The sequence below is a fragment of the Lycium barbarum genome, chromosome 7 (assembly GCF_019175385.1).
Source record: "Lycium barbarum isolate Lr01 chromosome 7, ASM1917538v2, whole genome shotgun sequence".
Classification (NCBI taxonomy): domain Eukaryota; kingdom Viridiplantae; phylum Streptophyta; class Magnoliopsida; order Solanales; family Solanaceae; genus Lycium; species Lycium barbarum.
Genome location: NC_083343.1, coordinates 134,277,562 through 134,293,602, shown reverse-complemented (window position 1 = coordinate 134,293,602; position 16,041 = coordinate 134,277,562).

The following is a 16,041-nucleotide window of genomic DNA, read 5'->3' as shown; positions in this document are numbered from 1 at the left end:
AGTTTTTTGGTTTGTTTCAAATGTATATCCGGTTGTGCACATGTGTGTGTGGCAGCTTTTAGGTGCCACAAGTGTGACCCACAGTCTCTCTCTCTTTCTATTTTTTTTTTTAATTTTAAATAGGTGATAACTATATCTTTATTTCTAATCAAATATTTTGGGTTAGAGCTTCAAAAATAGACTAAGTTCGAAAGGGAGCGCTTTACCGAAATTTCTTAGCAAAAATTTAGAATAATCGAGTCTCAAAATGAATATTGAAAATTAAGTGAGGAATAACAAAAAATATACCCCAACGTCAATAAAGTAGGTGAAAACTTTGAAAGTCAAGATTTTCTTCTAAATTGTTTGAGTTTTGACTAACAAAATTATTTAAGATTCATACTGATGGAAGATAACGGATACTCAATAGAAGCATCATCGTTAGAAGAAAACGAAGGAAGCTTTTAGGTGTTTGAATGTGCCAGGTGGGATTGCTACAACATGTCAGTATAGATAGTAGTATTTGTTTATGACACCATCAATGATACTTTTATTGTGTTTTTTATTGGGAAAATGTGATATTTCCAACACACAACGGTTGAATTATTCAATTCAATGCTAAAGGCTCTTATTTATGATTTTCTTTATACAGTTAGGTTTTTGAATTTTTGAAAGTATGGGAGGTCAATTTGTAAGCAAAGCATCCCTATGGAATTTGAAATCATTGTGCTATTTCATGTAGTTGTAATTGTTTTTTACACACCCAAATAGTGTAAAATTCTTTTAGACAGTTAGTGGACAGAAATTAAACTCTTTTAACAACAAATGCATGCTTAAAGGTGCTTGATCCCATTTAAATACTAAAGCATCTTCATGATGCATCACTAGCTCGAAAATAAAAAAAATGGTAAAATGTTTCTCCATAGTGGTCAAGCCAATTACAAAATCCTTTTGAGATTGACAAAGAAGCATGAGTGAGACAACATAAAGAATTGTTTATGATACAAGGTCAATTGTAGGTCATTTGCTATGCTCACATCGTAAAGAATGTTTCCTATCTTTGGTTTAAGGCATGCATTCGAAAAAATTCATTAGAAATTGCAGGTTTATTAATAGAACGAAAAAGGCTCAATTATGTCATTGAACTATCATAAAAGGTTCATTAATGTCACTCGTTAATAGTTGGGCTTAAAAATGCCACTCCCGTTACCATTGTTGGGTTTTTTGATATTGGTGAATGGGAAATGATGGGATGAAAAGTGAAGGGAATATAAAAGGTCCCTTTTTGCTTTGGGAAATGTAAAAGGTTCCTTGTGCTTTGGTTAAAGCATCTGTCCCACATAGGAAAAAGAGAGAAAAAGAGAGGTGTACATATTACATTACACCTTCTCTAGTTGCTAAAAGGGTTGAGGGGGAAAGGACCCCACGCGCCGTCGTCGTCGCTCGCTCGGCTCGGCTTTGGCTTTGGCTTTGGCTTTGATCAAATGATCTAATTTTAATTTAATTATTTATTTAATTAATTATTTCCAGATTCTGACCCGTTAGTGACCCGGATCCGCGTGTCTGACCCGCGACCCGTTTCTCCCCGGATTAATTTAAATTTCCCTCCGTTTTTTTTTTTAAACGTACATTGGAGTACTACTATTTTGGTAAGATAATCGTTCTATCCTGGGAGGGGATATTCCATTAACCTCGAGTACTGTGAGGGGAATAATTTCCTTAAGGACACACTTTGAACTAAGTGGGCTCGATTATGTTCTGAATATATATTTTTTTTTCTAACACTGTTTCTGTTCATTTGTCCATTTTCTGTAATTTACTGGTTTTTAGTTTTTACAGATTGTGTAATCTGCTTTTACTAAGTGTTTTATAGATTCAGAAACTTTATTTAGACTTATACAGATTATTTTTAAACAACAATCTTAAGGAAATTACTATATAATACTATAATCTGTATTCTGTTTAAGGAGATTAAAACTTCTGTAGTTTTCTACTCCATATGAATATTAGTATTCTGACTTGAAGATATAAAAACTTCGTTGGAATACCAAAGTTCATAAGTATACTGCGATTTGAAGAAATAAAATCTTCATCGTTTAAGTTTGTGATTTAATTGCTATTCTAGTTTTATTAACTAAAGCAGTTTGTCGATTTGACAGTGACAAAGAAAGAATGGCAATTGAGACTGAAACTCCCTCTGCGACTGGAACTCCTTCTGTGAACATTGCACCAGCGGTCACGCCTACAACCCGTGCCGCTGTGCCACCGGCTGAGAAACCTGCGAAGTTCACCGGTGCCAACTTTAAAGGATGGCAGCAGAGAATGTTCTTTTGGCTTACCACCCTTGGTATGCAAAAGTTCACCAGTGAGGACCCTCCCGTGCCTGCCGCCGACATGCCTGACAATCAGAAGTTCATGGTTACTGAGGCTTGGAAACAGGCTGATTTTTTGTGCAAAGGCTACATTTTGAGTGCCTTAGAAGATGATTTGTACAACGTCTACAGTGCAGTAGAGACCTCCAAAGAATTATGGAGTGCACTGGAAAAGAAGTACAAAACTGAAGATGCTTGCTTGAAGAAGTTTGTGGTTGCCAAATTCCTAGACTACAAAATGGTGGATGGAAAAACTGTTGGAACCCAAGTTCAAGAGCTTCAACTTATCTTCCATGACCTTATTGCTGAAGGTATGGTAGTGAATGAAGCATTCCAAGTGGCTGCAATGATTGAGAAGTTGCCACCCTCATGGAAAGATTTCAAGAATTATCTTAAGCACAAGAGAAAGGAAATGAAATTGGAGGATCTTGTGATTCGTCTCAAGATCGAGGAAGATAACAAAACCGTTGATAAGAGGTACCGTAAGAGTTTACCAATTGAAGGGGCAAGTGTCGTTGAAGATGCTGCTCCGAAAAAGAACAATAAAAGGAAGAGGCGTTCTGGAAAGGAGAAGTATCCTAACAAGAAAAAGTTCAAGGGCAATTGTTACAATTGTGGTAAAGCAGGCCATAAAGCTCCCGACTGTCGTGCCCCCAAGAAGGACAAAGAGAAAAACAAGGGTCAGGCAAACATGGTGGAAGATGTTGATGACCTATGTGCAATGCTGTCCGAGTGCAACCTGGTTGGCAACCCAAAGGAGTGGTGGCTTGATTCTGGCGCCACTCGACATGTGTGTGCCGTTAAGGAAGCATTTACAACTTACACTCCCGCTGGACCTGACGAGGAGCTATACATGGGAAATACAGCAACAGCCAAAGTTGAAGGATATGGAAAGGTTCTGTTGAAGATGACATCCGGCAAAGTGCTGACTCTCAACAACGTCATGCATGTTCCATCAATTAGGAAGAACCTAGTTTCAGCCGCACTACTCGTGAAAAATGGGTTTAAGTGCGTGCTGGTTAGTGATAAATTTGTACTTAGTAAGAATGATATGTTTGTAGGAAAGGGCTACCTCACCGAGGGCCTTTTCAAACTTAATGTAATGGTTGTTGCCAGTATTAATGGAAAATCTGCTTCTTCTTACTTATTGGAGTCAAATAATTTATGGCATGTTCGTTTAGGACATGTCAATTACAAAACCTTGCGGAAAATGATTAATCTTGAAATATTGCCTAAATTTGAGTGTAATATATCTAAATGTCAAATATGTGTTGAATCAAAGTTTGTTAAGCATTCGTATAAGTCCGTTCAAAAGAATTCAAATCCTTTAGACTTAATACACACTGACATTTGTGATATGAAGTCAATACCATCTCGCGGTGGGAAAAAGTATTTCATAACTTTTATTGACGATTGCACTCGATATTGTTATGTTTACTTGCTAAACAGTAAGGATGAAGCAATAGAAGCATTTAAGCAATATAAGAATGAAGTCGAAAATCAACTAAATAAAAAGATAAAAATGATTAGAAGTGATAGGGGTGGAGAATACGAATCTCCTTTTGCAGAGATATGTTTAGAATATGGAATTATTCATCAAACCACTGCCCCCTACACACCACAATCCAATGGAGTTGCGGAAAGGAAAAATCGGACATTGAAAGAAATGATGAATGCTTTACTAATAAGTTCCGGTTTACCGCTGAGCTTGTGGGGGGAAGCTATCCTTACAGCTAACCGAATACTCAACAGAGTGCCCCACAGCAAAACACAATCCATTCCATATGAACTATGGAAAGGAAGAAAACCCAACTTGAAATATTTCAAAGTGTGGGGGTGTTTAGCAAAAGTACAAGTTCCTTTACCTAAAAGGGTAAAAATCGGACCAAAAACTATGGATTGTGTTTTTATTGGATATGCTACAAACAGCAAAGCTTGTCGGTTTTTGGTTCACAAATCCGACAATCCCGAAATTCATGTTAATACGGTAATTGAATCAGATAATGCTGAATTCTTTGAAAATATTTATCCGTATAAAATTGAATGTGAGTCGTCAAGTGAAAGATCTAAACGACCGCGGGAAGAACCAAAGGAAAGTACACCAAGTGAAAAGGATCCAAGGCGTAGCAAACGTCAAAGGACATCTACTTCCTTTGGACCAGATTTTGTGACATTCTTGCTTGAAAATGAGCCTCAAACATTTAAAGCAGCGATGTCTTCTTCTGATTCAGCATTTTGGAAAGAGGCAGTCAATAGTGAGATTCAATCAATCTTAGATAACCACACATGGGAAGTGGTTGATCTTCCTCCTGGAAACAAGCCTTTAGATTCTAAATGGATTTTTAAAAGGAAAATGAAAGCTGATGGCACTATTGATAAATATAAGGCAAGACTTGTAGTCAAAGGTTATAGACAAAAAGAAGGCCTTGATTATTTTGACACATACTCGCCTGTAACAAGAATAACGTCCATTCGGGTGTTAGTGGCTCTGGCAGCCGTGTATGGTCTTGAAATTCACCAAATGGATGTTAAAACAGCTTTCTTAAATGGTGATTTGGAGGAAGAAATTTACATGGAACAACCCGAGGGTTTTGTGGTTCCTGGTAAAGAAAAGAAAGTGTGCAAACTTGTAAAGTCGCTTTATGGACTTAAACAAGCACCCAAACAATGGCATGCTAAATTTGACCAAACCATGTTGGCAAATGGCTTTAAAATCAATGAGTGTGATAAATGTGTTTACATTAAAAACACTCCAGGTCACGAAGTCATTGTTTGTTTGTATGTTGATGACATGCTGATAATGAGCAAAGAAATGGCAGATATAAATGCTACAAAGCGCATGCTGGCTAGCAAATTTGATATGAAAGACTTAGGAGTTGCTGATGTAATCTTAGGAGTCAGAATTCATAGAACTCCACAAGGTATAGCATTATCACAGTCTCACTACATAGAGAAAGTACTTGACAAGTTCAAGTACTTGGATTTCAAGATTGCCAGAACTCCAATTGATGTGAGTTACGCACTTCAAAAGAATGAAGGTGAAAGTAAATCACAAGGGGACTATGCGAGAGTGTTGGGAAGTCTGATGTATATCATGAATTGTACACGGCCAGATATAGCATGTGCCATTAGCAAACTGAGTCGGTTTACAAGTAATCCCAATTACACACATTGGATGGCAATGAAACGAGTTTTGGGGTATCTGAAACATACTCAAGACTATGCTTTGCATTATAATAAATATCCCGAAGTGATTGAGGGATATAGTGATGCAAATTGGATCACTGGATCGTCTGAAGTTAAATCCACGAGTGGGTATGTTTTCACAATTGGGAGTGGAGCAGTGTCTTGGAAATCATCCAAACAGACTTGCATCGCCCGTTCCACTATGGAATCTGAATTCATAGCTTTAGACAAGGCCGGTGAAGAAGCTGAATGGCTCCGGAATTTCTTAGAAGATATTCCATTCTGGCCCAAACCTTTGGCTCCTATATGTATACATTGTGACAGCCAAGCAGCAATAGGAAGGGCAGGGAGCGTAATGTATAACGAAAAATCTCGTCACATACGACGAAGACACAATACCGTTAGACAACTCCTCTCTAGTGGCGTTATCACGATTGACTATGTAAAGTCAAGAGATAACGTAGCGGATCCGCTTACAAAAGGCTTATCTAGAGAGGGAGTTAGCAGATCATCAATGGGAATGGGGTTAAGGCCGAGGACAAGTCATCATGGCGGTAACTCTACCTAGCAGACTGGAGATCCCAAGAACTAGGTTCAAAGAGATCAAACAAAGTTATGACTGACGGTTCAACATTGTCAAACAACTCAACCCATTCTCGGATGAAGACAATGTTCAGAAATAAGGATAAAACTTTATGGCTTGTTAATGAGTTAATAAAGCATTAAGATTTTTAATGATTATCTAAATCTGGCAGTGTATGACCAGATAATGTGGCTATAAGACCACATGTTTAGAAATCACCTATGTGAGTGTTAAGTGTAAGCCGCTTTAAAAGGGAATGATAGTGAAGGCCCATTCTCTATGCACTCATGAAACCAGGCGGTGTTCATGGCTGAAACGAACACAACCGTGAGAACCATAAATGGTTGAAGGTTGATTGTGTGATTTATGTTGTCTAGGTACACAACAAAGTTCGACGGTTCAAAGATATCAAATCTACCGATTGATCGAGTATATCCGATGTAAGTTCACTACGGAAAGTTCAAAGGGAAACCTACTTATCCAGATGCAGTCAATCTTCGCTTGTATACCACACTTGTCCGCGCATTCTTTTATATTATGGCCATTCCCCATTCATGTGGGGGATTGTTGGGTTTTTTGATATTGGTGAATGGGAAATGATGGGATGAAAAGTGAAGGGAATATAAAAGGTCCCTTTTTGCTTTGGGAAATGTAAAAGGTTCCTTGTGCTTTGGTTAAAGCATCTGTCCCACATAGGAAAAAGAGAGAAAAAGAGAGGTGTACATATTACATTACACCTTCTCTAGTTGCTAAAAGGGTTGAGGGGGAAAGGACCCCACGCGCCGTCGTCGTCGCTCGCTCGGCTCGGCTTTGGCTTTGGATTTAGATTTGATCAAATGATCTGATTGATTGATAATCTTTTTGGACCAAATTCTTTTAAATTTTAATTTAATTATTTATTTATTAATTAATTATTTCCAGATTCTGACCCGTTAGTGACCCGGATCCGCGTGTCTGACCCGCGACCCGTTTCTCCCCGGATTAATTTAAATTTCCCTCCGTTTTTTTTTTAAAACGTACATTTTCTGAAAGGTTGCAAACCTTTCTGAAAAGGTGCAAACCTTTTCCCAACCAGTGCGTTAATGGCTATAAATTCCAGTTAATATTCAGATTATTACTTACGAATTTTTCTGAAATCCTCTATTCTTCTACTCTTCTTACAAGTTTTCTTTTCTGTGTGATATACTGCCATTGAGTGGTTCGCCGCTACCAGAATTTGGAGTACTACTATTTTGGTAAGATAATCGTTCTATCCTGGGAGGGGATATTCCATTAACCTCGAGTACTGTGAGGGGAATAATTTCCTTAAGGACACACTTTGAACTAAGTGGGCTCGATTATGTTCTGAATATATATTTTTTTTTCTAACACTGTTTCTGTTCATTTGTCCATTTTCTGTAATTTACTGGTTTTTAGTTTTTACAGATTGTGTAATCTGCTTTTACTAAGTGTTTTATAGATTCAGAAACTTTATTTAGACTTATACAGATTATTTTTAAACAACAACCATTTGGGTTATATATGTTATTACTCACTAACATAACTCTACTACTACCACATTTTACCACGTGACATCATCTAAACCTTTCATTTTATGAGTGGCATATGTGAGTCAGTTCGTAGTTCAGTGGCATAGTTGAGCCTTTTCAAAATTCCCATATAAACCTCAATCTTTTTAAAATTTATGTAACAAGCTTATAAGGACAAGTTTGTAAAATAATATTATTATTTTACATGGAAAACCTATGCTCTCTTATTCAATTGGATTATGAATCTAATCTTATTCTACATCCTTCAAAAATTTTACGTGCTATATGACTCTTAAAGATTTAAAAAACACATAAAATTTGTTTAAGAAAAAAAAAAGACAGGTATAAAAAGAGTATACTAATTAGGTGTAGATGAGTAAGAAAAGTACATATGAGTGTGACATATTTGAGCCTTCTCGTGTAACTTTACATACTCATCTACACCTCATTACTATACTTTCTTTTAAATCTGTCTCTTTTTTTCTTAAATAAACTTATGTGTTTTCTATTTTTTTTAAAGAGTCAAAAAGTACGTATAAATTGTGGATGATGTAGAATAAGTTTAGATTCATAATCATATTATACTAAAAGTAGAAAACTCATACCTTCAGATTAGTTTACCATTTTGCCCTACACTGAATTAAAATTTAATTAAAAAGTACTCTCTCTATTCCATAATAAGTGGTGTTTTAGGCTTTTCATTTTGTTTCAAAATAAGTGTTATTTTAGGATTGCAAGAAGAAATTGATCTTATTCTTCCAAACTTACACTTATTTAAAATCAAGTATCATTAAATAACTTTTATTTTTCTAAGCATTAATTAGGGGCCAGTTGTAAAAACACTCATAATTTTCTAAGAGTAAGCAATTTCTTAAGGGGTATGCATAAGCTAAAAATACCACTTATTATAAAATGGAGGGAGTAATATTATTTTGCCCCTAAACTAATTAAATATATAATTAAATTACATACAGATGGAATTAGAAGTTGCATTTTAATTCTCTACACTTAATTCGCCAAAAGCGTTATTCACTCATTATGATTTGGTATTGCTCATTCATTCTTTTTTGTTTGTTTCATCTTCACCGTACTAACTTCTTTCACAGCCTTTCTTTATAGCAATTTATTTCCCTTAGCTATTATTAGTATTACTAGCGATACATGCCCGTGCGATGCACGGACTGAACATATCTATTCACTTTAATTAGTCAGTCTTTAAGGTTTGTATTGTGAAAATAACTTTTAAAAACATTCTAATTGTTATTATATGTACAAAATATATTTTATGTACCATCACTTTAGTTGTAATTAAAAGTCTTTGAGATGGAAAGAATCGGACTTTTTTTATCATTATCATGACAATGAAAGTTGAACATTGGTGTAAAAGAAAATTAGTAAGAATATGAGGAAAAATTAATATTTTGATTCTAAATTTTTTCTTTTAAATTCTTTAATATTTTATATGTATACCGACAGGTTGATATCCATTTCAATTAAGTAACTATTCAGATCCAAACATAAAAACCATTTTGTTGTATATTGGATTAAAATATTTTTATTAAATTAATTAAAAAATATATTATAATTTTTTATATTAATTGTTACAAAGAAATCAAAATTAGAAAGATATATGTTCTATCATTAATCACCAAATTTTAATTCTGAAATGAAAATATAAAGTAATACATTTTATAAATGTAAAGAAATAATAATCAGAGACTAAATAAGTAAAGTATTGACAATGAAGGAAAACGGGGATAAATGTCACTCCCTCCTATTACTTTTACTTGTCGATGTTAACATGTCAAGGAAAAAAAATTCTTCTTCTTATTTTACCCTTCACATTAATTATTCATTTTCAAATCATTTTTTGAGGCTATTGAGACTATATACCAATAAATATGGATATTATGATAAAATATATACTTGATTTATTAATTTTCAAAGAACGTGAAAATTCAAAAGTGAACAAGTTACGTGTAGTAGCATTAAAATAACTTTTGGTGTAAATTTGCATTGCTATTGTTCGTCCTCTCTTCACGTTTAAAGTATTGACAAAGAAGAAAAACAGGGATAATGGAAATAGAAAAAAAGATAAATATAGAATAGAAAAATAGACATATATTTTTAGTAATTTGGCCAAGTAATATGGACGAATGGAGTAATACATTTTTATTAATTCTTAAAGAACGTAGAGAGTCAAGTATAGTAATGTGACCAAGTAATATGGAACAGAAGGAGTACTTCATTTATTAATTCTTGTGAAAAGTCAAAAATGAACAAGTAAAAGTGCACGGAGGAAATAAATATATATCGGAGAATTAAAATAGAAGTGCACACGTGTATACATGAGAAGAGAATAAATATTTAGTACTATGACAAATATTCGCGTGAGATTTATTAATTGTCAAAGAATGTGAAAAGTAAAAAATGAACAAATTAAAATGCACGGAGGAAATAAATTTGTGTAGGAGAATTAAAATTGAATTGCATATGTCTATACATGAGAAGAGAATAAATATTTAGCTAGAACACGAAAATCAAAAGTGAACAAGTAAAAGTACATGGAGGAAATAAATGTGTCAGAGAATTAAATTTAAAGTATATACGTCTATAGATGAGAAGAGAATTAAATATTAAGTACTATAACACATGTTTACGTTAATATGGACGAAGGGAGTACTTCATTTTTATTAATTCTTAAAGAACGTGAAAAGTCAAGTATAGTAATGTGGCCAAGTAATATGAGACGGAATGAGTATTTCATTTATTAATTCTTAAATAACGTGAAAAGTCAAAGTAAACAAGTAAAAGTGCACGGAGGAAATGAATATGTGTCATAAAAGTGCACACATATATACATGAAAAGAAAATAAATATTCAGTACTATGACATATATTCACGTGAGATTTATTACTTGTCAAAGAATGTGAAAAGTAAAAAATGAACAAATTAAAGTGCACAGAGGAAATGAATATGTGTCATAGAAGTGCACACGTATATACATGAGAAGTGAATAAATATTCAATACTATGACATATATTCACGTGAGATTTATTAATTGTCAAAGAATGTGAAAAGTAAAAAATGAACAAATTAAAGTGCACGGAGGAAATAAATTTGTGTAGGAGAATTAAAATTGAATTGCATATGTCTATACATAAGAAGAGAATAAATATTTAGCTAGAACACGAAAATCAAAAGTGAACAAGTAAAAGTGCACGGAGGAAATAAATGTGTCAGAGAATTAAATTTAAAGTGCATACGTTTATACATGAGAAGGGAATTAAATATTAAGTACCATGACACATGTCTACGTTAATATGGATGAAGGGAGTATTTCATTTTTATTAATTCTTAAAGAACGTGAAAAGTCAAGTATAGTAATGTGGCCAAGTAATATGGGACGGAAGAAATACTTCATTTATTAATTCTTAAAGAACATGAAAAGTCAAGTATAGTAATGTGGTCAATTAATATGAGGCGGAAGGAGTACTACATTTATTAATTCTTAAATAACGTGAAAAGTCAAAGTGAATAAGTAAAAGTGCATGGAGGAAATGAATATGTGTCATAGAAGTGCACACGTGTATATATGAGAAGAGAATAAATATTCAGTACTATGACATATATCCATGTGGGATTTATTAATTCTCAAAGAATATGAAAAGTCAAAAGTGAACAAATTAAAGTGCATGAAGGAAATAAATTTGCGTAGGAGAATTAAAATTGAACTGCATATGTCTATACATGAGAAGAGAATAAATATTCAGCTAGAACAAGAAAAGTCAAAAGTGAACAAATAAAAGTGCACAGAGGAAATAAATGTGTCGGAGAATTAAATTTAAAGTGCATACGTCTATACATAAGAAGGGAATAAATATTAAGTACTATGACACATGTCTACATGAGATATAAAAATAATTGAATAAAATGTACAAATTATATAACTTATGGTATAAGAATTTAATGCGGGTACAATTCGTGAAGCAGTGAGTACAAGAAGGGACTGCTGTGTTCGTCCTGACACTTATTATATATAGAAAAGAAAATTGATTCTTTCATCTTCCCCATACTAACTTTCTCCCCTTAACCTTAAGATTAAAAAAAAAAAAACTCTTATTAATAGAAGCAAATCAAATGCATTGATCCGGATGGATGATTGGTTCATCTGTCAGTAATTAATATTACTCCATAAGCTATACCTGCGCATATTTTCTTTAGTACTCGTTTAGTATAAAGGATAAAGATAACTAATTTCAGAATTATATTTGAGATGAATTTATTCCACGTTTGGTTGAGTTAAAATGAATGTATAACTATCCCAGGATTAGTTATATCGGGATTGTAGTGTTATTTTATCCTTATGGGAGGATGGAATAACTAATACCGGGATAACTAATTTTAGAATAAGTTACCTAGGATAACTTATTTCCAACCAAACGACCCCTTAGAATACAATCTTTTCATATCCAAACTTTTATTGGTTTAGTCCTTTAAGTTTCTAGTACTAATTATTCTTACCCTATAAAACTTGACAACAAAGTGTCAAATAACCTGAATCACTTTGCCCAATTTCCCCTTCTTTTGTCAGAAACAATATCGGTATGCTTCCTTGTCATCGCTTTCTTTGTATTTCATTCTCATGAAGTAGATCATAATTTCTGTAAGTTTACTTTGGAATCTGATAAATAATACTACAGTATTTGCTTAATTTGTTCTTCTGCTCTAATGTTCAATAACTGAGCAAATATTATTATTTTTAATGTAAAAAGTTTTGATAATTTTTTTTGGACTTTGCAGTTGGAATAATCCTTTGCACATCAATTGTATTGAGATTTTGACCCAATTGTACTTGCTCACCATCATTTTTTAAACAAAAAATCAAAATAGTAGCATAAAGCAAGCAATTCACATAAACTTAACATCTTTTAAGATCAACAATAAGATTAAAAAAATAAAAAAGTATTGTTAATTAAATAAATAAAAAATCACTGTTAATTCATGTCTTCTCAGCCTTTCAAATGAGTTTTCGATGGAACATAATAAAATCTTTCACACGAAAATGGATGAAGGCGGAACACGGGGGTGGTAAGGCTAGTAAAATTTTCGCTTTATACCCCCAATTTTTTGAGGCCCCAAAATTTTTAAAGATGAATTTTAAAATTTTATTATTCTCTAAGACGCGCAATATTGAAAATAGTAAAAAGAAGTATAAAATTTATATAATAAAAGAAAGAAAGAAAAAACTAACTACTTTTTTAAACAAATATTTTATAGCTTTGAACTAAACTACTCAAATCTTTATATTATTAAATATAATTTTTATTTTTTTACAACAACATTTGATGTAGTGTATTTTAAACACATGACTAATATTTTATTAATTTGAATTAATTCTCCCTATATAAATATTAATGAACTACGCGGAGTAAAATGCTACAATTATGAAAAGAAAAGAAAAAAAAGACAACACTATATATATTTTTTTAAATCCATGTGTATATAGTTAAGGCCACATATTAAAATTTGGCTTTAGGCCACTACTTTTATTAAGACGCCCTCGCCGACCCAGTAGGTACGCAATTATGTTGCATTTTTAATTGGGAAGTTCCTTGCCATGGTGGATAGCCGACGTGAACTCATTAATTGAGGTGTCAACGCCACAGTGGATAACCGTTAGGGGATGGGGGTAAATGTTAATATTATATTAACGGTAAGGATACAGGCTAGTAGTATAACTTAATAGGGGTAAATATAAACGTTTTCTCAAAGTACATAAGTAAATTTAGCCCTTTTCCCTTTAATGTAAGCAGAGACATAAAAAAACCTAAAAACATAAGGTTTACACTGGTTATATCCTCCTTAGTAGTTACCCTAAGCCATCTACTGTAAGCTTTTAGAAAGCTTTTTTAGTAAAAGGAGGAAAAAGGGGTATTTCACATATAGAGCATCTGGAACCAAGTTGTTCCTCAAAATAAGATGCCTTCAGTGTCCGCACACACAAAGGTTCTAAAAGACATAACTTGCACAGAGTCAGAGAAAAAGCATTTATAGCACGATTTGACGAATTTTTTTACTATGATTGAGGCACAATCGACAATACTTGTGTGAGGCTCCATTCTCCTTTTGACATTTGGACAATGGGCCCATTTGAGCTCTTTACACACCACACCACTCATCACCCTTACACTGCCACCCCTATTCTTCTTTTAATTTCTTATATATTTTGTTTTTTGATAAATGATATTCTTATTTCTTATCCCTAACCAAATATCCAACTCCCGTCCATATATAATTTTAAAATAATGAAAGATTAGTTATATTCTTTTCTTTTAACATACCGCACTGTAACAATTTCCATTCTTTGAGTTAGTACAAGAAATAAGCTAGTCACTTATCTCAAAGTAGACGAGAATTGTTTTATTTAATTTGATGTCACCTGGTTTATATGACATCTTAGTATTTCCTTTGATTCATTTTATATAATAATAGTTATTATTATCTAAATAGCCAAATTTGATTGCACTTTTTAAACATTTTAAATATTTTTAGTTATAAAATTTGTGATTTATAATACGTTTGTATATGTTTTTTTTTTGTATCTCTGTAACCTTATATAAAAAAAATCAATGTGCAAAATTAAACTAAAATAAGAAAAAGTTTACTCTCAGTACCCTGATTACGTTTCGTACTAAAATGATGAGATTAGCTATTCCATATAAAGGGTGGAATAACTAATCTCGTGGGATATCCCAACATATGAGATATTTTTATCGATAATCACAGTAACCAAACAACTCTCTAAAGGCTATTCTAAAAGTTGTTTCTTTTTAGAAATTTCAAAGTCTAACAAATAACGAAACATGATAAGAGCATGAAATAGCTTACTGATCTTGTCAAATGCAGAAAGAACAATTTAAGAATGATAAACTCTAACCATTCCGAAAAGAAAAATCAGAGTACGAGAGTCTACTTTTACTTTTTCTTATTTTAGTTTAACTTTGCACATTAATTCTCTACTTTTTAAAAAAGGTTATGGAGATAAAAACACATTCAAACGTATTATAAAACACAAGATTTATAATTAAATACACTTAATGTACAAAAAGTGCAATCAAATTTGACTATTCAAATAGTAATACTACTATCGTATAAAATGTGTCAAATGAAGTATTAAGAGGTCAGATTAACTGGATGACAGCAAATTAAATAAAAAAAACAATCCTCACCTACTTAGTGACTGGCTTATTTTTTCCACTAACCTATTAATGGATTTTTTTTTTACAATGCGGTATGTTAAAAGAAAAGAATAGAGCTAATTTTTCATAATTTTAAAATTATTTATGGATGGGAGTTGGATATTTGGTTAGGGATAAGAAATAAGAATATCATTTACCAAAAAATAATAATAATAAGAATATAAAAAATTAAAAGAATAATAGGAGTGGCAGAAGAGGGGGACTGAGTGGGGATGATGAGTTGTGGTGTATAAAGTGCTCAAATTGTCCCATTATCCAAATGTCAAAAGGAAAATGGAGCTTCACACAAGTATCGTTGGTTGTGACTCAATCATGGTAAAAAAAAAAAAAAAAAATCAATTTGACCAACTTTGCAGAATCATAAAAGGGAAAAGGGTCAAAAATACCCTTCTACTTTGGAAAAAGAGCTAAACATATCCTCCAAACTTATTTTGGGTAAAAATACTCCTCTCATTCTTGAAGTTTTCAAATATACCCTTATCTTGAGGAAAATTATCCCCCAAAATAATTTGAAATTATTTTTTAAACCCGCTCCATCATTTAAATCCGATCCAATTAAATAATAACCCGTAAGATCCCCTTATTCCTCCAATTCCCTCAAACTTCAAACCTACATATTGGGGGAATAAGAGGATCTTACGGGTTATTATTTAGTTGGATCAAGTTTAAATGATGGAGCGGGTTTAAAAAATAATTTCAGGTTATTTTGGGGGATAATTTCCGTCAAGACAGGGGTATATTTGAAAACTTTAAGAATGAGAGGAGTATTTTGACCCAAAATAAGTTCGGAGGATATTTTTAGACTTTTTTCAAAGTGGAGGGGTATTTTGACCCTTTCCCCATCATAAAATGCAGGAAAATTTTCAAGTTATTTGCAAAAGCAAAAGGAATGAAAACCAATCACACTATACATATATACACACATAAGCTAATGCTTGTGAATTAGGGAGGAAGAAGTTGTACATTAATTATAAATGGAGCTTAACAACGCACAACCCAAACTGTGATCACGTGATCAAATTTTTGGTTCCCAAACAGTTGAAATGACTAAGAGCCTGTTTGGATGGGCTTATGCGCTTATAAGCTAAAAAAAATAAGTTGGGGTAGTCTAACTTATTTTTCCCAACTTA